At 39.5% G+C, this 25,527-nt stretch overlaps 1 protein-coding gene across 1 annotated transcript in view; it reads left to right on the top strand.

Moving 5' to 3' along the window:
- TTC29 (tetratricopeptide repeat domain 29) overlaps nucleotides 1-25,527 on the top strand; it is a 200,583-nt gene that overhangs the window by 172,439 nt on the left and 2,617 nt on the right. The window lies entirely within an intron of this gene.

Below are 25,527 nucleotides of genomic sequence, written 5' to 3'. Positions count from 1 at the left end.
CTTTGGTGGCTCTCTAGGATAAAATATCAACTCTTCTATTTGGCTTTGCAAGCTTTATAATAAGATCTGACCCCAACCTGTTTTTCCAGGTTCTTTGAATTTTATTACCTATCCAAATTCTGTGAGATCCAGCCAAATTGGCCTTCTCTGTGATTCTCAAATACAACATTCCATCTGTCATCTCTGTGATTTGCATTGGCCAATCCTCCTACCTGGAATGCACTCCCTCCTTACCTACAGCTCTTCTAGAATCTCCTTCTTCCTTTAAAATGCAGCTCAAACGCCATCTTCTTTATGAAGCCTTTCCTGATATTCCCCCTCAATATCTAGTGCCTTTTCTCCCAAAATAACTTATATTTAACTATTCTGTATATATTTGTGTTTATGGACTTTATAATTATGACATATGTATATATGTACACACATATACTTGTCTCTCACATTTGAATGTAAGCTCACTGTAGAGATTATTTCATTCTTTGAACTTGTATTCCCATCACCTAGCACAATGCTGGCACTAACAGGTACTTAACACTTGCTTGACAGTTCTCAAAGAGTCTTGTAGGTCAGGGAAATGCTATAGATCTAGCATACTTACATTTTAGCAAAGTTTTTGCTAATGATACTCATACCATCCTAATTATGAAAGAGAGGTATGGATAGATGATGATACAGTTAAATGAATTAAGACTCAAAGAGTAGTCATTAATGGCTTGATATCAACTTGGAATATCTCTGGTGACACACCTCAAAGATCTGTCCTTAATCCCATTTTGTCAGTGACTCAGATAAAGGAGTAGGAGTCATCCTTTTTGTCAGATCTGTAGATGACATGACTGGGATGTATAATAATTAAAACCCTCAATGAGAAAGTCAGAATCAAAAAGCACTTGACAGTCTGGAACACTTAACTGAATCTAATAAGATGAGATATAATAAGACAAATATAAGTAACATCTTGTGTTTGAGTAAAACAATTTTACAAGTAACAAGATGGAGGAATTTTGACTAGTTCATCTGATAAAGGAACTGTATGCTCAAGATGAGACAATGGTGTGACTGAGCAATCAAAAAGCCATGGGATTTTCAGGGCAAATGTGGGGGGAAATAAGAGCATTGACACGTTTGAAGAGAGAAAGAGAGCCCAGAAGTAAGGAAGTGATAGTCTTGGTGAGACCACATCTGGAACGTTCTATCAATTTGGCTCTGGGCACCACATTTTAGGAAGTTCTTTATGAAGCTAAAGAGAGTTGAGGAGGTAGTGATCAGGATGATGAAAGGCCTCAAAAAGCATTCCACATGAGACTCAGTGGAAGGGTCCAGGGATGGTTAGCCTAGAAAGAAGACTTAGGGAGGACAGAATAACTGCCTTGACGTGTTTGAAGGGACATCAAAGTCAGAGACTGAACTTGTTCTGCTTCATCCTTTAAGGCAGAAGAACCAGCAATGGGGGAAAGTTGCAGAGAGATAAATTCTGGCCTAATACAAAGAAAACTGTAATTCAAGCAGTCCAGAAGTGGAATGAAGTGCCTCCAGAAGGGGTAGACATCCCTCATTAGCATCATCCAGCAGAAGCTGGATGACCGCCTGTCAGAAACCTTTCAGAAGGGATTTGTTGAGGCATGAGTTGGACTGGGGGATGGAAGTGCCAAGGTCCAAAACCTGCTGAAGACTTACAGAGGCATGTAGGGTGATGGTACCATCACAGCTGCCAGGCTCATTACACCGTTGGAGAAACTGGGTTATATTCATAACTGCGCCCAGATCTACCACTGGCATTAGCTAGGTGACCTCTAGCAAGTTCTGTAACCTCTCTGCACTGAGCTTCTTCATCTGTAAAGGGAGAAAATTGGCAAGATGGTCATCACACTAAGACCCAGATCTTAAAAGTATGATTACTGCCTAGACAGTTGGCACCCAATGTTTTTTTAAGATATCTCTGAATAAAGTTTAGTACCAGTAACTTTGGGGGGGGGGGGGATGTTAAAAAAAATGCTCAAATACTTTGTTGTATTATGAATCTTATTTGACTATCTTCTTTCTCCTATTTTTTTTTTACTCCTAATCACCTTCTCAACTTTCTACAAGTGCTCATCTACACACATGCATCTGTTCTCATAGTAGTTAGTTGGTATAGGGCATAAAGCAGAAGACCTGGAATCAGGAAGACCTGAGTTCAAATCCTGCCTCGGATGTTTACTAACTGAGTGACCCTGGGCAAATCACTTAATCCCCCTCTCAGCCTCAGTTTCTTCATCTGTAAAATGAGGATAATAAGATAATGCTTATTTCAAAGAGTTTTTGTAGGAATCAAATGAGATAATACCAGCAAAGCAGTAGTGTCAAACTCAAATAGAAATTAGAGACCACTAAACCTTACATAAGGCTCTCAATAAGTAGGTGCATATTGCCTTAGAAAACCACATCTTAACATTATTGGTGTTCTATTTTATTTTTATGTGCTTTGTTAAATATTTCTGAATTACATTTTAATGTGGTTCGGGCAGCACACAGTAGTGTGCTTGGGTGTTTGACACCTCTGATGTAAAGCACCTTGTAACCTTGAAACATTTTGTAAATGTTAGGTATTATCATTATAATACCCCTGTACAAAGAATATCACCAGGGATCTTTCTTCTGCCTCTTCCCTTTGATGGAAAAACAACACAACTGTCATTGTGACCCAGTGTTCTACCTTTCTCTGGGCGGTATGGTTCCATAGAAAGAATCTGAGGATATGGATGTATATACCGGACTGGAAAAGCAGGGGGAGCCAGGTTATAAAGGACTTTGAATGCCAAAGGGGATTTTATATTTGGTCTGGGAGGTGATAGGGAGGTGATACTGGAGTATATTGAGTTGGGGGTGGGGGAGAGTGGGAGAGACAAGGTCAGACCTGTGCTTTTAGAAGATTTTGCTTCGACAGCTAAGTGGAGGATAGACTACCTGCCGTGTGTCCAAAGTGACTCTGTGGAAGAACTGCTATTTCAGTCTCAGGTATTCTGATTTCTGAATCTGGTGCAATTTCTACTCTTATCACCAGACTGTCATATCACTCAAAAAATGAGGAAACTGAGTCCCTAAGTGAGTTGCCCGAGACCATATGGGTAATGAGTGGTAGGGTGGGAATCAGATAATATACCCAAAATACCTGATAAACCATAAAGTACTATACAAATGCCAGCTGTTAATAAATGTCTGTCATTATTCTCATCATCACCACCACCATCATCCATGCTCAGCAGCCTAAAAAATACACACAAAAAAAGGAAAGAAAAAACTTGAGGACAATAGTTAGACAGTGTAACTGGTTCACTCTTGAATTCTTTCACTGTAAACCATCCACTTCTAATTCAATCTGACACGGCTAATTTTGGCATTAGAGTTTGGAATGAAAATCAATATCCATTTTGAGCTCTGAGAAAGAGTTACTGTACCGTGGGTCGAGTGGGGCATTGCACTTACTCTCAGTGATCTGAAAAGGATGGCGATAGAAATTCTTCAATTGCTCTGCTTTAAGAAGTTGAAATGATTATTCAGATTAAATTTTTATCATCTTGAGGAAATCTAAAGAATCAGGATGTGTACCCTTCCAACCCTCTGTAAAAGGCAGTTGTATGTAAACAGCTTAGTGGTAAAGTGCTATGGCTAGAGTCAGGAAGACCAGAGTTCAAATCTGGTCTCAGAAACTTACTAGACTGTGTGACCCTGGGCAAGTCACTTTAACTTCTGTATGTCTCAGTTTCATCATCTGTAAAAACAAAGCTGTTGTGAGGATCAAATGAGATAATATTTGTAAAGGGTTTGGGACAGTGTTTGGTGCATAGTAGGTGCTACATAAATAATTATTCCCTTCCCCTTTAAAAAAATCTTCCCAATTTCTGGCCATACTGTTTTTGTTGTGTTTTGTTGTTGTTGGGTTGTTTTTTTTTTTTTTGAAAAGAGTTCTTGAATAAGTTTTTTATATAAGGTTTAGAGATTTTGACTGGTCCATGTTGGTGGTCTGTGATGCCTTAGATTAATGCAGGGAGAGAATGAAAAGTGCTCTGGGCTTGAGCACTGATTTCTCTTATCAAGTCAGACTAATGCTCTTAATGAAAATATTACCAGGGGAATTTGTTTACCTAGCATGTATTTTTTTTAAAGGTTCTTGTCTGCTCATACACTGGAAAGACTGCTGACTCTGGATCCACGGACCTAGGTTCAAATTTGGCCTCATCCTTTTATCTCTGTACCCTTGGGGGAAATCCCTTAGCTTCCTTGAGGCTATGTTTTCCTCCGTAGGAAAATGAAGAGATAGCACTATATGGCCACTATAATCTACTCCAACTCTACATCGATGATCCTATCCGCCTTTAAAATAAAAGCTTCTCAAAGAAATTGTATCACCCCCTACATTAAAAAGAATTGCTTTTTCACCTAATTAATTTACACTCATCAAACCTTTGCTTAAATTAGGTATTTAAAACCAGCATCAGTACAATGAACACAAAAAGCACCTAAACAACACAGTCTCTGCCCTGAAGGAGCTTGTGTCCTTCTATAAATCCCTCCACAAGATGTCAACTCAACCTATGAGGCGCCTCCCTTTAGTTTTTAGCTAACAGTAGAGTTCATGACCCTTCCATCAGTTCTCACTATATGACCAACTCACTTTCTTTTCTAATCATCATACATCCTTCTGATGATACCCTTTCATGCCATTTTTCTCCATACAGTGGTACACTTAACATACTACCATATACAAAAATATACTTGATGCCACCATAAGAAATACCTTTGATACGTATCGATAATTCCTCTGATAAGAGCTTCTCAGCATGTCCTTCTTCATAGACTCCTTTGCCTGGCATCACCCAACCTTTCTAAGCTTTGCTTCACATTACTCCCATTCCCAAGCTCCAGCCAAACTGGACTCTTGACTTTCCCTGACTTTCCCTGTCCCCCAAACAGGCCTTCCATGCCTTTGCTCATATTTTTCCATCTGTCTAGATTCTAGACTCTAGAGGTTCTGTGTAGGTGTGTATGCATGCATACCTATGAACCCCTTTCTCAGAATGTTTTTAAATGCATGAAACAAAACACATAATATAAAAGGAAACAAATTCTATTGAAATGGTTACCAAGTTCACAGTCCTCAGGCCAAGAAGCCCTGCATCTAGAATATCGTTCCTCTTATCCATCTTTTAGAGTAAAGGCTACTGCAGTAGTAGTAACGTAAAGGAGTTCTGCATAAAGCTCCATAAAGCTTTCTCTGAGTTCCCCTCAGAGTCAGTAACAAACTCTCTCCGATCATAGTTCATAAAGCATTTTGCTGTGTATCCCTCAAATCAGGCATATGCTGAAGCCAGTTCTTGCAAAGAGTAGGTGGTTAAATCTTCAGTTACATCTCCATTTACACCTCAGAAATCATCCAATGCTACAAATCAAGGCTTAATTTACTGTTTTGTTGATTTCTTTGCTTAAGAAAATGATGGAGAAAATCCTAACAATACAGACTGAACTTAAAAGTGTGTCATTAGTATGCTCCTGGATAGCTGGTTCATTTCCCAGCACACCCTTGCCTCCAAATCACTTAAGCCGGTTTGTTTATAGTCACGTGCATTGGATTTCGCCTCGATAGACTGTGAGCCCCACAGGGCAGAAATGTGCCTTCTTCCCAAATCCCTACCACACTATTCTCTGTTTTACAAAGTAGCCATTTAATAAATATTGGCCAAATCCAATTGTGTACACATACATATGTGCTCATTTCTGTTTTTAAAAATGAAGATGGTGTGTTGCACAGTAAAGCTTAGATGGGGTTGTCCTGACCAATGAAACAAGTCAGTTAAGGCCATAACTAACAATTCTCTTAAAAATACTTTATGATTGTTAATAAGGTGTGACCTAGAGTGGGCTCAGGGAGAAGGATGAGGAGGGGATAGATTACAGCTGTATCAACAGGCCTTAATGACTAATTTGCTATGTGGGACAGTCTTCTAATTTGAGGCATTGAGGATGGACCTGTTCCAGTCTGTTCCCATTGGTTTAAGACTTAGGGAGGTTTTGGCTAAAGAGTTTAACAGGCCAGACCAATAATGCTTAAAGCAATAGGTTTTTATTGCTGCATATTTTAACTCAACCAAGGGAAGGACTTTTCTTAAAGGGAGAAAGGATGCAAAACTCAGGGTGAAGAGACATAGGGGAATTGAGATCCTAGAATCCTAGATTTAGAGTTGAAAAGGACCTTGGTCCCAGGTTGTGCCCAATGAAAACTCTCTCCTCTCTCTCCAAATAAATAAAACAGGTTGCAAGGTAGTGCGTGACTCTGAAAGGACACTGCTCTCAGCACTGAAGAAATCAGCTCCCCCGGCCAGGGCCAGAGATCAGCTTCTCTCCTCACCCCTAAGCCAGGTCCCACTAGCTTTAGCGCTGAGGACCCCTCTCTCTTCACTTACCAGAGGAACCCCGTGAAACAGAGCTGCAGGGGATCTGCTGCTGGTTCTAATCTCATCATCCTATCACCAGCTCCATGCTGTCTTCAGTTCACCCCACATGTTCCCCCTTTGTGGAAAACAAATGCTATCACTGGTCTTTTAAATTTCCCTCCAGGGAACAAAATTCCTTCCCCTGGCTTGATTGCAACACAAAAAACCAGGAGGGAGAAAGGGGAGTCCATAGTTCTATAGAAATGTACCCTCTATAGAGCTTGACATACTCACGTTCTAGCAGGCTCTCATCACTCCTCCTAGGCAGTCAATGGAACAGCAGTTAGGTCCTTTCTCACCTTCACAACCAGGGCAGCTTGTCAAGAGAAGTGAGGGTCTTGGGTTTAATAGGGAGGAGACGGTTTTGTTCGTTTGTTTGTTTTACTCAGTCACTCTGATTGGTTTCCCATTTCTGAAGTCACAGGCAGGGAGCCAACCATTGAGAATGGACTGCCAAGGCAAGAGCCAAGCTGTATATACATATGGTGGGGATGATGAAAATTTCTAGAAAGGGGAAAAGGCAGAAATAATAGCTAGAAAAAGGAATAGGTCCAGAAAAAAAAAAGTCAGCTTTTCACAAGTACTCAGAAGTCACCAAATCCAGAGAATTATTTGGGCTCTCACAAGATCAAAAAAATTCTAAGTAAGTTTTCTATACCAAGAGATGACCTGTCTGACTTTAAATTGTAGGTCTGGAGAAAAGTCTTTCCAGCCAACCTTCTACCTACACAATTCCAGAAAGGTTCAGCCTCTCATTATAAATCAACTCGAAGATATTTGTAACGTATTACAGCTATAATCCCTTTCAGGAAGAAGTTCTTAGTATCCAGTTTAAGTCCCTCCTGCCAGCTGTTAAGCCTAATGCTTTTAATTTTATCTTCAATGAAAATGAAGAACACATGAGCATTGTTACCTCTGTAGTCTGTAGTCTCCCCTTATCTAATTTTTTTCAGAGAATTTTAAAGCTGGAAGGGACCTTAGAAAGTCATTCAGTCCAAGCTTAGCCTTCCTTTCTCTAGTCTAAAAATCCCAATATTCCATTATGCATATTCTCTGTTCATCTTAAATTGTAATAAATGTTTTGACCATATAGGCAGTCTTTTCCCCCACATGGGCAGTCTTTTCAATGTGGACAATCTTTTTTTTCCTCGTATGGCAGTCTCCCCAACCCCATGTGGGTAGTCTTAAGCATTTGGGATGGAGAGAAATACTATATTTTGTCCTTGGACGTAGGCATCCAATAATGTCACCATCTGTTTCTCCATTTTGATTGACACCCCCGAATCACTGGAGTAGCCTAACTGGAAAAGGGGGGATTGTTGATCAAGAGTAAATTATGCAGCAAATAATAACACAGAAGGGATATTGCTACTTGGGCTCAAAAAATATTTCAACCTGACCCTAGCAGAGGTCAGTCTGCAAAGGTGGATATTTTTTTCTTTCATGAAATGTTTAAGCCATATTTAGAAAGGATCCAGCCCAACCATAATAACCTTCTTCACGGAAAGGTTGAGATATATCAAAGGAATATTGCAATGAACTTATTTTTTTTAAATGTGGAGAAAGGTGGTTGGCTGAATGTGGATTCGTATGAAGATCTGAACAAGGTCAAATAAATCTCAAGCTTCACACACTTTATTTAATGTTTCTTTTCCTAAAAAATGCTGTATTCCAAATGTGAAATCTTATTATCTTTCCACCAAAGCCTTCTCCTCCTTCTGACTTCAATAGGACTCTGACAGTGGCACCATCGTTCCCCCAGTCTCCCATGTTTGAAACCGCAGGCTTATCTTTCACTCATCCTGAGTAGAATCAGAAAGAGGCTTGGATCAAAGCATCTGGGTTCAAATCCTGCCTTTGCTATTTATTCTTGTGTGATCATAGGGATGTCACTTAACCCATCTGAGCCTTGGTTTCCTCATCAGTAAAATGAGAGTTTCGGACCTAAATGCCATCTCTTAGTTTCCTCCCATGCGTAAATCCTATTTTCCCAATCCTCTCATATCCAGTCAGTTTCAATCTTACCTCCAAAATATCTCTGTCATCCAACCTCTACTGTTTATGTCCTTATCACCACCTACCTAGTGGTCTCCAATTCAAATAGAAAGGGGAAAGGAGGGGGCGATGCTGGGAGAACACTAAACCATATGTAAGAATCCCTGTGGGCCCCACATACTGACTTGGTTTTCACATATAATACTATCTTTGCGTTATTGTGTTTTTATTTATTTTGTTAAATATTTTCCAATTACATTTTAATCTGGTTTGATCCACTCTGGGAAGTGTTGTGGGCCCTATGTGACCCACAGGCTTTGTGTCTGAAACCTCTCTAAGCTAGACTACCTCGATACCCTCCAAATACATCTTCTTGCCTCTACTCATCCTACTTAATGCTCTTGGCAGAGTGGTCTTCCTTATACACAGAGCTGACTTTGTTAACCCTCCTCTCAAATCGCTGCAGGAGCCCAGTTCATATCTCTGTTATTTATTCAAGAATTTCTGCAATCTGGTGCCATCCTGTATTTCTAGCCTTATCTCACATGATTCATCCATATATGTCCCATATATTCCAGTCTCCATAACTTTGCATATGTCATTCTGTATGCCTGAAATACCCAGCCCTCCTCCAAATGAATTTCTAACCCATACGTTAAGCCCCAACTTATCTGCCACCTCCTACGTGGAACCTCCTCTGATCTACCCAATCTGTAATGACCCCCTCCTTGCCTTACACCTCACAAAGCACTTTGCTGACACCTGACCATGCACTTGGATAAAAATTTGAATATCAAATTCCTTAGCCTGGCTAAAGTATATTCGAGTTATTTGTGTCTGGGCCATAACCTTCCATTGAAGTGTAAGATCCATGGGGGCAGGGACCATGTGTTTTCTCAACTCCCCCACTACCCAACACCATACTGTGCACATGCCTGGCACTTAATTAGTGATTTCAAGTTGAAGTTGTTGAGATTCTCAGCGAAAGACGAAGCTGAGAATTGGGGGGGGGGGACAGGCCATGGTGTCATTTTAGCTATAGACTCACAAGATGATAGACTAATCAACCAAATAAAGAAAACTATATGTGATACCTGCTATATATAAAGCATAAAGGTCACAGAGAAGCAGTGTGTTCTAGAGATGAACTAGAATCATGGAAGACATGTTTGAATCCCAACTCTACCTCTCCCCCAACAACCTTGGGCACTCGGGCATCAAGATTAAGTCACCCAGTCTCTCTGAGTCTCAGTTTCCTCCCCTACAAAATGGTAATGCTAATACTTCCATTACCTAGATTGGGAGATAATGTTTATAAAGTGTTTGGAAGGCCTGAGTTTGAATCCTGTCTCCAGTACCCACTAACTGTGTGATCCTGGGCACCTAACCTCTCTAACACTTATCTATAAAATAGATATAATAATACCTATCTCAGGGTTGTTGTGAGGTTCAAATAAGACAACATACATAAAGAGTTTTGTAAATTTTAAATGCTAGCTATTATAATAATAATTATCATTAGATAACATATTGTGCATATTTCAGGATAGAGAAATCAGATTTTATTTAATAGCATCAAAATGGAAAATCAGATTTCAAAATATCTATCCATTTAGCAGGGAGAATAAGTTAGCACCTAAGTCTGGAATTTCTGTTTCACATTATATCTATAATTTTCACATTTAGTTCTACATTAAATCTAGGCAAGGGTTTTTTTTTAAGAGCTAGCAACTCTATTCACTATTTTAAAAACTAAATATTATATTAACCTCCCGAGCACATTAGGTTCAGATTAAAGTAGCCAAATAGGGACAATAATATTTGCATTACCTACATTACAGGGTTGTTGTGAGGAAATTGCTTTGTAAACTCGAAAGCCTTACATGAGTGAGTTGTTTTTATTATTAAAAACTATAGAATAATTCATGTTTCCCTTGCTGAATTTCATTCATTCATTTGCAACTATTGACTGAACATCTACTATAGGCATGATATAGTGCCAGGCTCAGTGGGGACCATGAAGATGGATCTAAAGCATGATCCCTGAGGGAGTTTATGATTCAGCAGGGAAGATAAGATGTACAGAAAAATAACTTTATTATAAAAAAATCATCATGATAATAGTTAACATTTATATGGTGCTTTACGGTTTATAAATACTTTTACTTCTATTTTTTTTTTTTGAGAATCTGTGTTAACTGATGCGAGCATATGAGGTACTACAAGAGAGCACTGAAAGGAGAGACCTTCCAACTAGAATGATTATGAAAGACTTTATAAAAGAGTTCTGAAATAATAAGGATGTGTTGTTGTTGTTCAGTCATTTCAGTCCTGTTGGATTCTTCATGAACCCATTTGGGGTTTTCTTCGCAAAGATACTGGAGTGTTTTTGCCATTTCCTTCTCCAGCTCATTTTACAGATGAGGAAACTGAGGCAAACAGGATTAAGTGACTTACTCAGGGTTACACAGCTAGGAAGCGTCTGAGGTTGGATTCGAACTCATGAAGATGAGTCTGATGACTTCAGGCCTAGCTCTCTCTCCACTCCACCACTTAGCTGCCATAAAGATGTGTAAATTTCCCAAAGATGGAGATTGAGAGATAGATTCAATTGGATTCTCATATAGCTGTAATAGCATGGGCTATTCAGTAAAGATGGCAAGGGGACAAACTGTGTTTGGCGAGTGACCAGTAAACCAAGCTGAGTGCAATGGAGGATTGATGGTGTCAGTGAGTAACAGGAGGTATGATCAGGACCAGATTGGTGAAGAGCCTAGAAATCCAGGCTATAGAGTATCTTCCTTGTTCCATAGACAATGGGGAATCATTGGAGGTTTTAACAAGAGGACAGACAAACATGATCAAAGCAATAGTTTGGGAAGATTATTCTGGCAGTAAATAATATGAAGAAGAGAGGAGAAAAGAGAGAAACTGTAAACAAAGACATCAATGAAGAGGCTATTTATTGCAATAGTGAAAGCGGTTGGTAAAGGCCTGACTAAGAGGGGTGGCAGTAAGTGTGAATGATCAGAACCTACATACCAAGAACATTACTTTCTTTAATTAAAGGTCAGCATTTTTCTTCCTATGCAAATGCAATCCTTGCTTTAAACAAATTAACACTACAGAAATGGGGGCATTATCCTGTTTTATACATAAAGAATCAGCTATCCAGATAACAATCTGAGAATTCTGATTAACTGCTCTTTCTTACCCCTTCAAAGAGACCTTGGTGAACATCTCCCTCTTTAATAATGCTCTCTACATAAAGACACTGCACTCATTTTCCTTCCTGCGAGTTCTGAGCCCTTTACTAGGCCTAGTTTATATTTTATAGTTCAGTAAAGGTGGCCTCAGAGAGCCATCATTGATATGCATAAAGTACTAGATTCTCTTTAACACCATTCAAAATATGTTGTTTGTATAGCATCTTAATGAAAAGTATCACTCAACACCAAGCAAGATAACAAGTGCCAAAGAGAAAAGAAGAATTTTATGACAAGATTTAAAACAAGGAAACAGGTCAGCAAGAGGGAAAGGAACTAAAAAGCAATCGATTCAAGGGCAGAGTTGAAATCAAGTGAGTCTTAGAGCCAGAACGTCCTTCGATAGATTATGGAGTATGGGATCTCTTGGCATTAAAGTGCCTTCTTTATCCATGGACCGGATTTATCTTATTTATTTTATCCGTACTGAAAATAAATCATAGGATTATGGGGTCATAGACCTAGAATTCTAATGGAACTTAGGGAGTGTGTTGGTAAATATTTAACAATCAGCTCTTCTGGGGAAAAAATGCACACGTGAGTTTAAGCTGCATTGTTAACATTTTCTCCATTATCTTCTTAAGTCTAGATAGCAAAACAAAAACACCAAGCCTTGATTTGTAACATTTGCCAATTTTTTACGTGAAAAATGTTGACACTGAAAATTTAATAATAGGTCCTAGCCAGCTGATAAGATCTGGCTCCAGCAAATTTCTGACCTTAAAGGTCTTTCTGGCTGTCTCCATTGCATGCTTTTCCACAAGGACCATCCTCTCCACTTCTGCCCCACTAGAACCCTGTACTCCACTCCCAGGAAATACCCTGAGTCCTGATTGGTGAGCTTCCACCTAATCTTGCCTGAATCCAAGCCTCTACTGTACTTTGCAGCCATCTGTAGACCATTCCCCTCTTCCCATCTCTTCTCTCTTTCCCTCTCCTTCTCTCTTTTACATGCCGTCATCTCTCAGTAGAATGTATGCTTTTTGAGGTCAGGAACTGCCTTGCTTGTTTGTATCTGTATCACCAGTGCTTAGCACAGTGCCTGGCCCTTTGCAAGAATTTGACAAATGCTTTATCTGTTTGTGTTCCAATCTCTACCCTTCTAAAGAGCCCTTGGAGAGTGAAGCGACTTCTCTTAGCTCCCACATGATGTGAATGGTAAATTCAGGATATGAGCTAAAGGCCTGTGATTCCAAGACCAGCACACCATACATAATGTACAGGATGTTAGTTTTATATCCAGTGTTCTAGGCCAGGAAAAGGTGAGTGCCTGAGAACGTTGACATATTAGGGCCTTTCTAAGATTAGTCAATATCACAATTTTCTCAAGTTTAACTTACTTAAATAGTATGCACCATGAAAATTGATTTTTCTTTACCCATAGCTCTCAACTTGAGAAGAAGTATGTCTTTTCTGATATCCTGATAGTTAGGAAAAAAATTATTAAGGGCTTAACAAAAGAGGGAGACTTCAAAGCCGGGAGGACCTAGGTTCAAATGTCACCTTTGATACATATTTGCTGTGTGACCCTAGACAAATCACTTAGCCTCTCACTGCTCTAGGCATCCCTCTAACACCGTAAATTGCAAAGAAGGTACAGGCCTTCTTTGGTGCAGAGAGTTTCCTCACTTGAAATTTTCTTATTCCAAAGAAATCACAGGTACAGTCCCTATCCCCTAATATAAGAGTATCCTTGAATACCCTTTCTCTATTTCCCCTTTCTACTACCATATTTCACCCCACAAAAAAATTCAGAATTCCATAAAAGGCTCACCAGTAACCTATAAACAATGGATGCAATTGTCATCCCTTTTCCAATGAACCTCGCCTTTCCCACTTGTGATCAATATAGACTTCCATCTTTATAGTGCTACCCTAAGGGCTGGAACTCCCTCCCAAAAGGAAAGGAGCCATGAGTTACTAGAAAACCACCTCTGATCATTGGATCTGCACCAACTCAGTGACTCACAGCTGTAGCCCAGGGCAGAATCCACACTAGCAGTTTTTCCATACCATGACAAAGCCTTTTCTTTCTCCACATCATGACAAAGTCCTCCAGCTCCAGAGCCACATGCTTGATTGATCATCTTCTCTTAAAGAACCTGTCCAGACAGTCTCTTTCCCTTCTGTTTAGAAGGTTTGGTCCCAGAACACTCTAGAAACTTACCATTCTCCAGGAACACCACCTACCCCCACCCCAGCTCCATCCAGGAGAGTGGGTATGTGACTCTATCTTCTGGAGCCATATAAGCATTGAGAGGCTCCATTATGGCCTCTCCTCTTGGGCCACTTGGGTGAGAGTATGTACAACTGCAACACATTTGGGTATCTGTCTCTCCACAGTTGTCATTAGTGACTCCTAGAGAAGCCACTAAGTAAGGACCCAAATAAACACACACCATGTATACGTGGACACATACACATACATATATATATCATATGTGTGTATATATAAATTATGTGTATATACTATATATAGTATATTTGGACATATACTATATATACACACATATATACATACATACATGTGTGTATATATGTGTATATGTAGTATATATAATATATGTGTGTGTGCTTGCGTGTGTGTGTGTGTGTGTGTGTGTGTGTATGGGGGAGGGGAAAATGTCCCTTAACCAAGAGCTAGGTAATGAAGTTGATCTGGGCTGCAGGTTAAAGACAATCCATGTAAGCCAAAAATCAATTCACTTTGAGCAAATCCTCAATCTTCACCCCTAACTATGGCTAGATACGAGTCTAGGTGCGCTGCTAGTTACCTTGCATAGCTGAGTGGCAGGATCACAATATAAAGATCAATAAACCAATTAATAATCATTTATGAAGCACCTACTATACTCAGTGCTGGGGATACATAAAGAGGTAAAAGACAGTTCCTGCCCTCAAGGAGCTTACAATCTAATGGAGGAGACAACATGCAAGCAAATATATACAAAGCAATCTATATACAGGAATAAACAAGAAATGATTAACAGTGGAAAGTCACTGGGAATAAGAGGAGATGGGGAAGGCTTCCTATAGAAGGTAGGATTTTAGGTGGGAAGGAAACCAGAAGAGATCTTTTACCACTATACCACTATTACGAGTAAAACAGCTTAAAGCTTACTTTCTCCTGACATTGGGTCAGATATTAATATTCTAAGGACAGCATGCATGTGTGTATGTGCCTGTGTGTACCTTAAGATAACTATCTCCAAAACTTCAATTATTAGTGTATGAAGTGAGGTCAATGATGGATAAAAGTACATTTAGTCACCAAAAATAAAAGGAAAGAGAGAAAAAGTGAAATGACATTTCCCCTTGAGCACCTAGGTTGCTGATAGAGCTCTACAAAGCACGGGCAGTAATGGCCCAGGGCAGGTCTAAGATTTCAGGAATCTCTGCGTGTGTGGTTTTTATTTCTCATTGTCCTCACCTTCCTGGAGAAGAATGACAGATAGCCTTTCTTCATGGTATCCTGGCTTTTAAGAGTACAGTTTTATTTATTTTTTATGACCAAGCTCACACTTGTTAAGTGTAATTTTTGCTTTATGTAACATAAAAAAGCACATCTGTGAGATGAGGGTCCCATGAATTAACAAGAATGGCTGGACATAAGACAAGAAATCTTTTTAAAACGAATGTCCGCATTAAATACCTTGGATAGGTTGGCCTTCTGGGAATTTTTTTTAATGAAACCCAACCACACCATTTCTGTTCTTCAGAAATAGTTTCTCTCAGGTTTATATAGAGCTTGTCTAACGGCATATTACATAAGTAAGGGCTTAGTTTGGACATTAGGATTTTACATCCTGGATGCTTCCTAAATCCTTTTTTTGATCAATCTGATTTTGAACAGATCTCTATTGATTTCTCCTACACATATTTATGGCATTTGTTTTGATATATCTAGGATAAAAAGCCAAATTAACAAGCATAATCAATTTTCTTGGTGATAAAGAATAGCCAGTTCTTTAGTACCTTGGAAACATTCTTCCAAGGGAAAACACACACATACACACACAACAACAACTGAGGAGGTGTTGTAATAAGTGGATCGATTTATTCAATCACTGGGTATAAAAACATTAGCCCTGGGAAAGAGCTTTCCTCCAAAAGCTTTAGCTGGTCAGTTTCACTTGTGTGCTACCAAATGATTTGCATTTTTAGAGAAATTTCATGTCTGCAGTGAGCTCCGTTGAAAACATGAATAAATTGCTTTCTTTCCCTCTTTTTCTGACTTTATGAAGCTGAATCCATTAGGGGTCGAGTCAAAAATATAACGAAATGAAGGCAGCAGAAGGACATAATGGAAACCCTGAATTCAGCTTCCTCCCAGGCCAAAGCTCAGCTGTTCTCCAGTTTATGTATCAAGTTAGTGGTCATGGGGGAAGTGGGGTCCCCAAGTACAGAGGTTGGGGGGAAGCTTATTTTTTTAACTGCTGCGTTAGAAACAGGTCTCTAAAGCCACCAAAAATTAAATAATGAACCAGAGATTAAGAATTAAATAGGCCAGCAGCAAGCAGCTCCCCACAGATTAAAACTCGGGTGAATCAGCACCACTACGCTTGTTAATGTGACACCATTGCCTAGCAGGCTCCTGTGTTCCTCACCTTGCTTTCTTTGTGCATATGGAATTATCCTGGTGTCTCAACTGCACTGAAGACAGGCACTGACTGATCCCGTTACCAAGCATGCTGGTAGGCCCTTTTTTAAGGCAGTCAGTGGAAATGAACCAATACACACGTCACCCTGGTAGAGACTGGCTCCAAAGGCGTTCATTGCGTAGGTCCTGTTTTCCTCCTTTTCATCATCTTATGTTTGGAGCTTGAAAGGACTTTAGAAGTCATCTTGGACAACCTCACTTTACAGATGAGAAAACTGAGACTTAGGGAGGTTAAGTAACTGACCCAAGGTTACACTGGTAGTATGGCAAAGTCAAGGCTCTGAAACCAAATTCATCACTCTTTCCTCTTATTATCTTTATGAGATTTATTTCTATGAAAAATTAAATGAAGGGAAAAGTACCTCCCCTGGGAACCAAGGATACTGAAGGGGGAGTCAGGAGACCTGGGCCAGAGTCCGTGCTCTACCACTAATTAACTGTGATCTTGGGCAAGTCACTTAGTCACTCTCTAAGTCTCAGTTTCCCCATCTGTTAAACCGAGATGATAATTCCTATTTTGCCTATCACCTAGGGCTGTTATAAGGACAGTCCTTCAAGTGCTGTTAGTATTACAATAATTATGTCTATACCTTAGCAGATAAGTCTTACAAGTGCCTGAGAATCAGAGGTGAAATGACTTTCCCATAATCACACAGCTAGTTTCAGAAGCAAGACTGAAACCTATATATTCCTGACCCCAAATAAAATGCTTCTTCTCCTATTCCACTACTCGCATTGTCTCACTTTACTTTAAACCGTTACCACAAATAAATGAGCACTTAGGCCCTTGGCAGAAAGTATGTTTGCATAGCTTGCTTCATTTGGGACTGAGAAAAGTAGTAGTCTTACATTTCTATAGCACCTTTTATCTGAAGGACTCAAGGGACACTGGATAACTCAACTACTCTGCTCAAATAAATCCAAGCAATCCATCATCTCATTACAGATTACAACCCATCAGATCTGCCCATCCTATGCCACTTTTACCTATGACTTATCCTAAGTTCATCATCTGGGGTCCATCCACTCACATGCGGGGGACCCTCCTCACTTTTTCTTGGCTTCATAAGGATGTCAGTAGAAAATGTGGACTGCCTGACATCATTATCCCTCACACTAACTATGTGACCAGTCCATTTTTTTCTCATACTTTTCTTCAATGTCATCTTTTACCATTCTTCTCTGTAATACCCTATTTGTATTATGTTATAGCCTGCATGTGCCCACTGTGAATTTCCTCACTACCTCTTGGGTGATTTTCAATTTGCAACCCATGAAGAAACTCCTAAACAGATAATAATTAGTACAGTATTTCTAAGAAGTTCAGTAAACATTAGAGATGAATACGAAATGTTTACCCCTTGTCCTATCTCCAAATCCTCCTCCCCTCAAGTAGATGAGACATAAAAAAAGATGTGCCTTAATGGCATTTCCCAATATCTTCTACAGCTTCTTCTTTTTTTAAGGTCACTGAAAATATCTCAAATGGATCTTCCTATCTTTGCGCTCTAGGTTTTTATTTCTTGCACTTCAGCCAGTTTAATAAATGAAAATGATTTGACATCATAAACTCATCCTCAAGGGTTCAAGATAGTAGATGATGAGAATGACAAGTCTGGATGGGAATGTTTCCCTCTAGGCATCTAGGTGGCACAGTGCATCTGGAGTCAGGAAGGCCTAAGTTTAGATCCAGCCTCAGTCATTTACTAGCTATGTGACCATGGGCAAGTCAATTGACCTCTCTCTGCCTCAGTTTCCTCATCTGCAAAATGGAGATAATAATAGCACCAATTCCCAGAGTTGTTGTGAGGATAAAATGGGACAATAGTTGTAAAGTGCTTCGCAAATCTTAAAGTGTTATATGAATGCTAACTATTATTATTTTTTCCCATCTATTGAGACTTGATTTAACAAACACTTATTAAGCACCTATCATGTGCTGGGCTAGACAGCTATACTAGATTGAACTAGACAGTTTTACTAGACAACTGAGATACAACTGAGATCTTGTTTTCAAGGTTATATACTACCAGGGAAAAGTAAATACAGACTAATTTAGGTGGAAGGCATGGACAGAGAGCATTAACAATGGGGAGGGTATCAGGAAAGGCACCATGGAGGACAGCTGCAAAAAGACTCAAAGGCACTAAATAGAAGGAAGGTCATATATGGTGAAGAAGTAGGACAGTCTGGCTGGAACAATGGGAAATCCATCCAGAGCAGGGATTCTTAACCTTCTTTGTATGATGGAACTCTTTGACCATGTAGGGAAACTTATGGATTGCTTCTCACAATGAATGCTTTTAATTTACAATGAAAGGAAATGCTAGCTTTCAGTTAGAGGTTAATGAGAATAAAGATGATTTTTTTCCCATCCAAGTTCACAGATATCCCCCCACTCCGCCCCCTCCCTGAAATCTATCCACAGACCTCAGGTTAAGAACTTTGGTCTAGCAAAAACAAATTGGAACCAGATTGCAAAGGGCTTTGAATGACATAAAGAAGTGTTTTTATTTTATCCTAAAAACAGTAGGCAACCACTGATATTTCTTGAGTAGAAGTGAGTATTCTTCTTGACATGATCATACCTGTCCTCATTTAGAAAAGATTACTTCTTTTTCAAATGTCTTGAGTGTTTTTGAGATGCTAATTGGAATCAAGTCCTAAAGATGTACTCATTTCTAAACCTTTTTTCTTTTCAGTCAAACCAACCAAAAAGGAAAGGGTAACAAAGTAAAGCGAAATGGCCAACATAAAAAGTTAACTATTTTCCATTTGGATTATTGCATCTACCTGTCTAAACATGCAGATAGTGAGGGGGAAAGGACCATAACTAACCAGAAGCTGCAGTGTGACAATCACATGATCCAAGATTTATAGGGTGATATTAGGTGGCAATTCAGGGGATGAGATTTGGACTCAATCATCACTAAGTACACTTGCTCTTCAAAATCTATGATCCTATGAACTGGCAGTGGAAGAGATTCTGGAGAAGTGAAAGGGGCAACATCAAGATCTCTACACTCCAATTATATAGATCTTAAGAAAACTTTTGTGGCTAATAGGGAAATTTGTTTTGCATGACTTCATATTTGTAATGGATTTTCTATTTCTTGTCCTCTCTATGGGTGGGGGATGGGATGAAAGAAGGGAGAGAATTTGGAACTGAAAATAAAATAAAATCGATTAATAAAAAATTTTTAATTAATGATTTTTTAAAAGAAAGCTTTCAGCCCCATATGGTAGCTATAAGAAAAATCAAGATGCACTGAAAAATTCTTTAAGATCCCAAGTTCCAAAGTGACAATAAGACCAATCATTTTAGAGTTTATGGCATCATCTCTCAGAGCTGTTCTCAGCACCAAAGGAATCTAGAGGTCTCGCTCCATTTGACCTGTTTTATATCATAGGTGCTTAAGGTAGTAAATACCTGCAATTTTGTCTTAGAATGTGCTTCTGGCTCCCTGGGAAACTTTCAGCTTAAGAGGCCGAAAACATGGACAGAAGTCTTTGAGACATGAACTGCTATGGGCTACGTGTATGTGTGATCAGATATGAGACTCTGAAGCATCTCAGAGTCAGTAAAACCTAGGACATGAAAATCTGCCTGAAAATAGTCAGGTCACAGATCAGCCTGTGCCTACCAACTGCCAAAGCTGTCAGTTATTCCTACTCCCTTGCAAATCTTTGGATAAAAGAGTCTCACTGCCAAAGCAAAGGAACTGTGTCAGGAAGGGCAGCACATCCTTGGACAGTGTGGTTCACGTGCAGTTACCCAGATGTACAGCTATTCTAAACACCTACAGATGGGGTGAGATCTGCTGTGCCACCTTGGAATTACCATTAAGAAGATCCAAGACCAGGTGATTTTACGAGCCAGCTTCCACAGGGCTAGATAATAACGTGTTGTTGGTCAGTCATTTTTAGTTGTGTCCAACTCTTTGTGAATCTTGGCAAAGATACTGGAGTGGTTTGCCATTTCCTTTTCTAGCTCATTTAACAGATGAGGAAACTGAGGCAAACAGGGTTAAGTGACTTATCCAGGGTCACACAACTAGTAAGTATGAGGCCAATTTTGAACTCAGGAAGATGAATCTTCCTGACTCCAGGCTTGGCACTTTATCCACCGTGCCACCTAGCTGCCCTGGTAATGATGGATAATGGATAATGATGCCTAATTATTTATCTGGTGAGCTATCAAAAGAGAGAAGCAAGCAGAAAACAGAAGCCTTCTTATGAGTTGACTCATTGGAATTGAATGCAATGCTAGTGAATTCAGATTAAAAGTTTGGCTCTGTTTGGTGGCTTGATAAGAGTGAAATTTGGCAAAACCATTTGAAACTCTGCCCCCAAAGTCAGAAAACTGTGCATAGCCTTTGACCTAGTGGTATACTACTGGACCTGTACCCCCCAAAAAAGGAAAATGGCCCATATATACAAAAATATTTATAGCAGCTTTTGTGTTGGTAAAGAATTAGAAATTAAGGGGATATTAACCAGTTGAGGAATAACTAAACAAATCATGGTATATGAATGCAATGAAATATTGTCATGCAATGAGAAATCACAAAGGGATGATTTCAGATAAATCCAGAAAGACTTGTATGAACTGAGGCTGAGGGAAGTGAGAAGAACCAGAAAACAATTTATAAAACAACAACATTTTAAAGACAAACAACTTTGAAAGATCTAAAAACTCTCCTTAATGCAATGACTAATCATGATTCCAGAGGACTGATGACAAAGTCAACTACACACCTCCTGACAGAGAAGTCTGCTTGAGATGCAGAATGAGACATTTTCAGACAGAGCTAATGCAGACTTTTTTTTTTTTTTGCTTAAGTATGTATGTGTTAAAATGAAGGGCTATTTCTTTTTTTCTTTTTTTCTTTTTGTTTTTTAATGAGGATGGGTTGGCAAGGGGAGATCATGAAATAGTAACCAGAAGAAAAGAAAATCAAAGAGGTGTTTTTTTCCCAATGGAGAGAAAAGAGCAGAAGAAAGGCCAGACAAGAAGGACCACTTTGAAAGCTATTAAGTTGTCCTTATTATATACTTTAAAAGAAAAACAAACTATATATAATAGAGATCTGCAGTTTCATGTGCAATCTTTTTCTGTTCTACTATGATGTACATGCAAATGTCTATTCTATTTGGTGTTAAGTTCTAAATAAAAATTAAAATAATTTGTATAAAAAGAGAGAAAGGACTGAACCCAGTCCCTAGCCAGTCACAGAAAAAGAAAGGATCATCATTAATCCATCACCACTCCTAGAAAAACTAGTCCAAAAGTGCATTCCTAATTGCTAGGTATTCACTATCCTCATTTTGTATACAAAAGACAAGACCCTTCTTTTAAAAATAAAAAAATCTGATAACATTTCCAACTCAGTCAGTCACATCTCAAAATATCTCTTTATCTAAAGGCATACTTTGATCCAATAATTTATTTATGATAGTTACCTCCCAAATAAATCAGGGCAAGATTCAAGCTTATCCGTCATAGCCTAGGCATACATGACCCAAGAGGAACAGGATAATCTCTTCTTTTTCTCCTCCTGATTCCTTGACAGAGTATGAATTCTTTGATAAGGTGGGAAGTAACCTCATCCTGGGTCCTTATTACCATTTTGGCATGGCCTTTGTTCTGCCCTGAGTGGGAGAGCCCATGCTTAGTGGAAAAGAGACTGAGATAAAGCAAGCAGAGAGAAGAAGAGCAAAATAGCAGGTTCATAGATGCCGAGGAATAAGAGAAAGACGGTGGTGTCAACAGCTTCAGATAGGTCAAATAAAATGAGAACTGAGAGGGAAAAAAAGCCAGCAGATTTAGGAGAGAAAGGATGATTGATAAAGCAGGGTCCAATAGAACGTAAACTTTTTGAGCAACTTTTTTTTTCTTTGTATGTTCATGGTGTCCCAGCAGCTCGCATAGTACATAGTATATAGTAAGTATTAAAAGTAATGTTTGTTGAAACAACTATATAGGTCCTTGGGGAGATAGAAGTAAAGGACCACCAAAGTAGGAAGAGGAGTCATCTTGACTGTTTATGGGCTAGGATATAAGACCGTTGCATTTTCTGCCGAGTTAAAAAAACTCATCCTGTATTTGATGGTTTGTTAGCCTGAGTGCTTGTGTGGGAGCTAAGGGCCCTTAGAGAGACATTAGCCAAATAATGACATTCCCAAGAGAAATCCTGAACAGAGGCGTGAGCCAAAGAGATTTTGAAAAGAAGCCATCAAAATCGAACCCAGTACTCATAAGCCCATAGAGCAAGGGTCATGTTGGTCATGCTTTAAATTAATAGTATATTAACTTGACAGTATATTTTGGAGATCTACAAAAAATACATCTAAACTCATTCCTTATGTTCCTCCATTATTGTGATTAAGCCAGTGAAACTGGCTGATATCTGAAGAGTAAACCAAGTTAAATATTTATTCAACCCTGGGAAGTGATTTTCTGATTATCAAGCCCCACTGACAGGTTTTCCTCAAAATAAAGCTTGGGGTTTGGGGTTTCTTTTTTGGACTTTTTTTGTTTTGTTTTGGAGAGTTGCTGTTGTTTTCCACAGCATAGCTGCCTTGTAAAGCCACTCTCTAATTAGGCTGTTCTCAGAGGACTGATTTACCATCATTGATATATGGTGCCACCTTCCAAAGAGATAGTGTAATGTGATTGAATTATACCGAGGAAAACCAACTTCAGAGAGGAGTTTCGGAGACTCTTCAGCTCTTGGCAGGGAGAGGTATTATTCTCCTAAAGCAGAATCTACTGCTCTAAATAAAATCTCAACTACCAAACTAAAACCTAATCTCCCCATTAATAACAGCAGCATGATGCACATAGTTACTCTCAGCATTTGAACATTTCCTAGGTGTAGTAAAAGTGTATTTGCCCCCTAATCAATTTCATAGAACATAATTTGTGTTTTACTTTTGTTAATAATCGCCCTCTGAATCATTTTGATAAGGTTGGTGGAAAGTCCAGCCTTTTAGCACTAGGTGATCAACTTTTTGACAATAGCAGAGCTCAGCCTCACTAATGGAATTATAGCCTGCAGGGTCCGGCTAAATGATATACGGGTATAATCAACCTCTGTGATGACTATTCAAAAGTAATCCCTTTAGCTTCCAACTGCAAATATATTTTACTGAGGCAAAACCACACAAAGTCTCTGCAGACTGCAGGGATACAATACAGCCTTCATATCTGTACTCTGTGTGTGTGTGTGTGTGTGTGTGTGTGTGTGTGTGTGTACTAGACGCCACGAGTTTTAAATTTAAGGTAATGGCCACTGTATATTCATGTGAGCCTAGAACAATACCTTTGATTTGTTGGAGAAGTGGGGAATTAGCTACCAAGGGCCCTATTCAGTAAACTCTGACTCAGTCCTTATATATAGCTTACTGTTTGCACTGCACTGGAAAGAGGCCGCTCAAAATGCTTTGTATGCCCAAATTACAAAAATCTATTCATCATAATGTCTGCCAAACCCCCCAAGGAATGTCATCTCCCTTTCAAGTTGGTCCCTCACATCCTACATGTCATAAATGCATTTTTTCCTGGTAGGGACCTGTGGTTTCATTGGTGTAAAGAACTAGCAGTAAGGAAACTCCCTCTCTCAATGTAGTTCAGCACCCTACTCTGCAGCTTTTAGTCTTAAGAAAGCTGTCTGGAACTCTGAAAGGTTAAATGAGCTAAAGTCCCATAGCTAGTAAGTTTCTGAGGTAGGATTTGAACCCAGATCTTCCCATCTCCAAGAGCATCACCCTATCTTCTCAGGCCAGAAATTATCTCCCAATCTTTTATAATATCCTAGTGTTTCCCTTGAAGCACCCAGGACTTCCAATTGTTATATTTCCTCACTCCCTAACTGGCTCACCTCCTTTTCTGGTTATAGATGTCAGAGAATCAGACTCTCCAAGTAGAAAGGGGCTTTTGAGATCATCTAGTCTAACCCATGCCTACAACCCCACTGTCTCCAGGACTCCACTGTTGTGTCTGAAGAAAACAGTAAATGTTAGGAAGTTTTTCCTTACATCCAGCTCTTGAACTTCATCCACTGTTCACAGCTCTGCTTTCTGGGACCAAGATGCCTGACTTCCATGCCAGTTCTCATGTACCACTCATCACTAATGACATGGTTCAACCTACGTATAACCATTGGGCATATTCCTCTTGCCCTATAGGTTACTTGCCATTCTGATTATAACCAAAGTAATTTATAACCCAAAGAAAACTGAACTTTTAAGATGAGGTTACTCGAAGATATAAGAAGTATATTATATAGCTATAAGCAAAATGTCATGTGAGGTCCAGGGAGTGGGGGAAGGATGGGAGAAGAGAGAAGGTCTTTATTGACTTGGAGGGGAAGGAAATCATCATAGAAGGGGTAACATTTGGCTTGGGCTTTAAAGGAAGGGTAGAAATTCAGTAGCCATACAGGGGAAGAGAAGAGCATTCCAAGCATAGGGAGCAGTATGATCGAAGGCAAAGAGGGGTTTTTTTAAGGTATGTTTGTGAGACAGTGAATATTGAGTTTGGTTATAAAATAGGGTAGTGAAGGTGAGTATTCTTTGATAAGGCTGGAAACACAACGAATGAATGAATGAATGAATGAATGACATTTATTAAGCACTTATTGTGTCCAAAGCACTGGGGATACACACAGAAAAGTATGACAGTCCCTGTTCTCAGGGTACTCACATTCCAATAAGGAAGAGAGCCAATATAGAAGGTTTCAGCTGCATGGCAGATGGAAAGATCCCATATTTCTTGGGGTGCGGAGGCAAAGCAGTGGCATGTCATCTCCACTGATAAAATCCTGTCAGTTTCTGATATTGAACCATTTGACAGGGGCAAGGATTTTGGCGTCAAAAGCTTTCTCTTCTGGGTTTTCAGTAGCTGTAGCCACAGCCCTCACAGAAGCATTTGCCAGTCCACAGCTCCAAGAGGGTTTGCTTCCCAGATGATGGCTGGGACCAGTAACAGTGGTCATGGGCCACTCCCAGGTTCCTGGGCTTAGCTGTCCTGGGAGCAATTGCCCAGCAGTAGGTACTGGTGATACTGAGGGAGGTGGCCTGATTCTCTACAATGATCTCTTCCTTAATTATGACTCTGAGGGCTCAGGCTGGA

This window comes from Vombatus ursinus, unplaced genomic scaffold, assembly GCF_900497805.2.
Source record: "Vombatus ursinus unplaced genomic scaffold, bare-nosed wombat genome assembly UNPS02014784.1, whole genome shotgun sequence".
Taxonomy (NCBI): domain Eukaryota; kingdom Metazoa; phylum Chordata; class Mammalia; order Diprotodontia; family Vombatidae; genus Vombatus; species Vombatus ursinus.
This window is presented reverse-complemented; position numbering and strand designations above follow the sequence as displayed.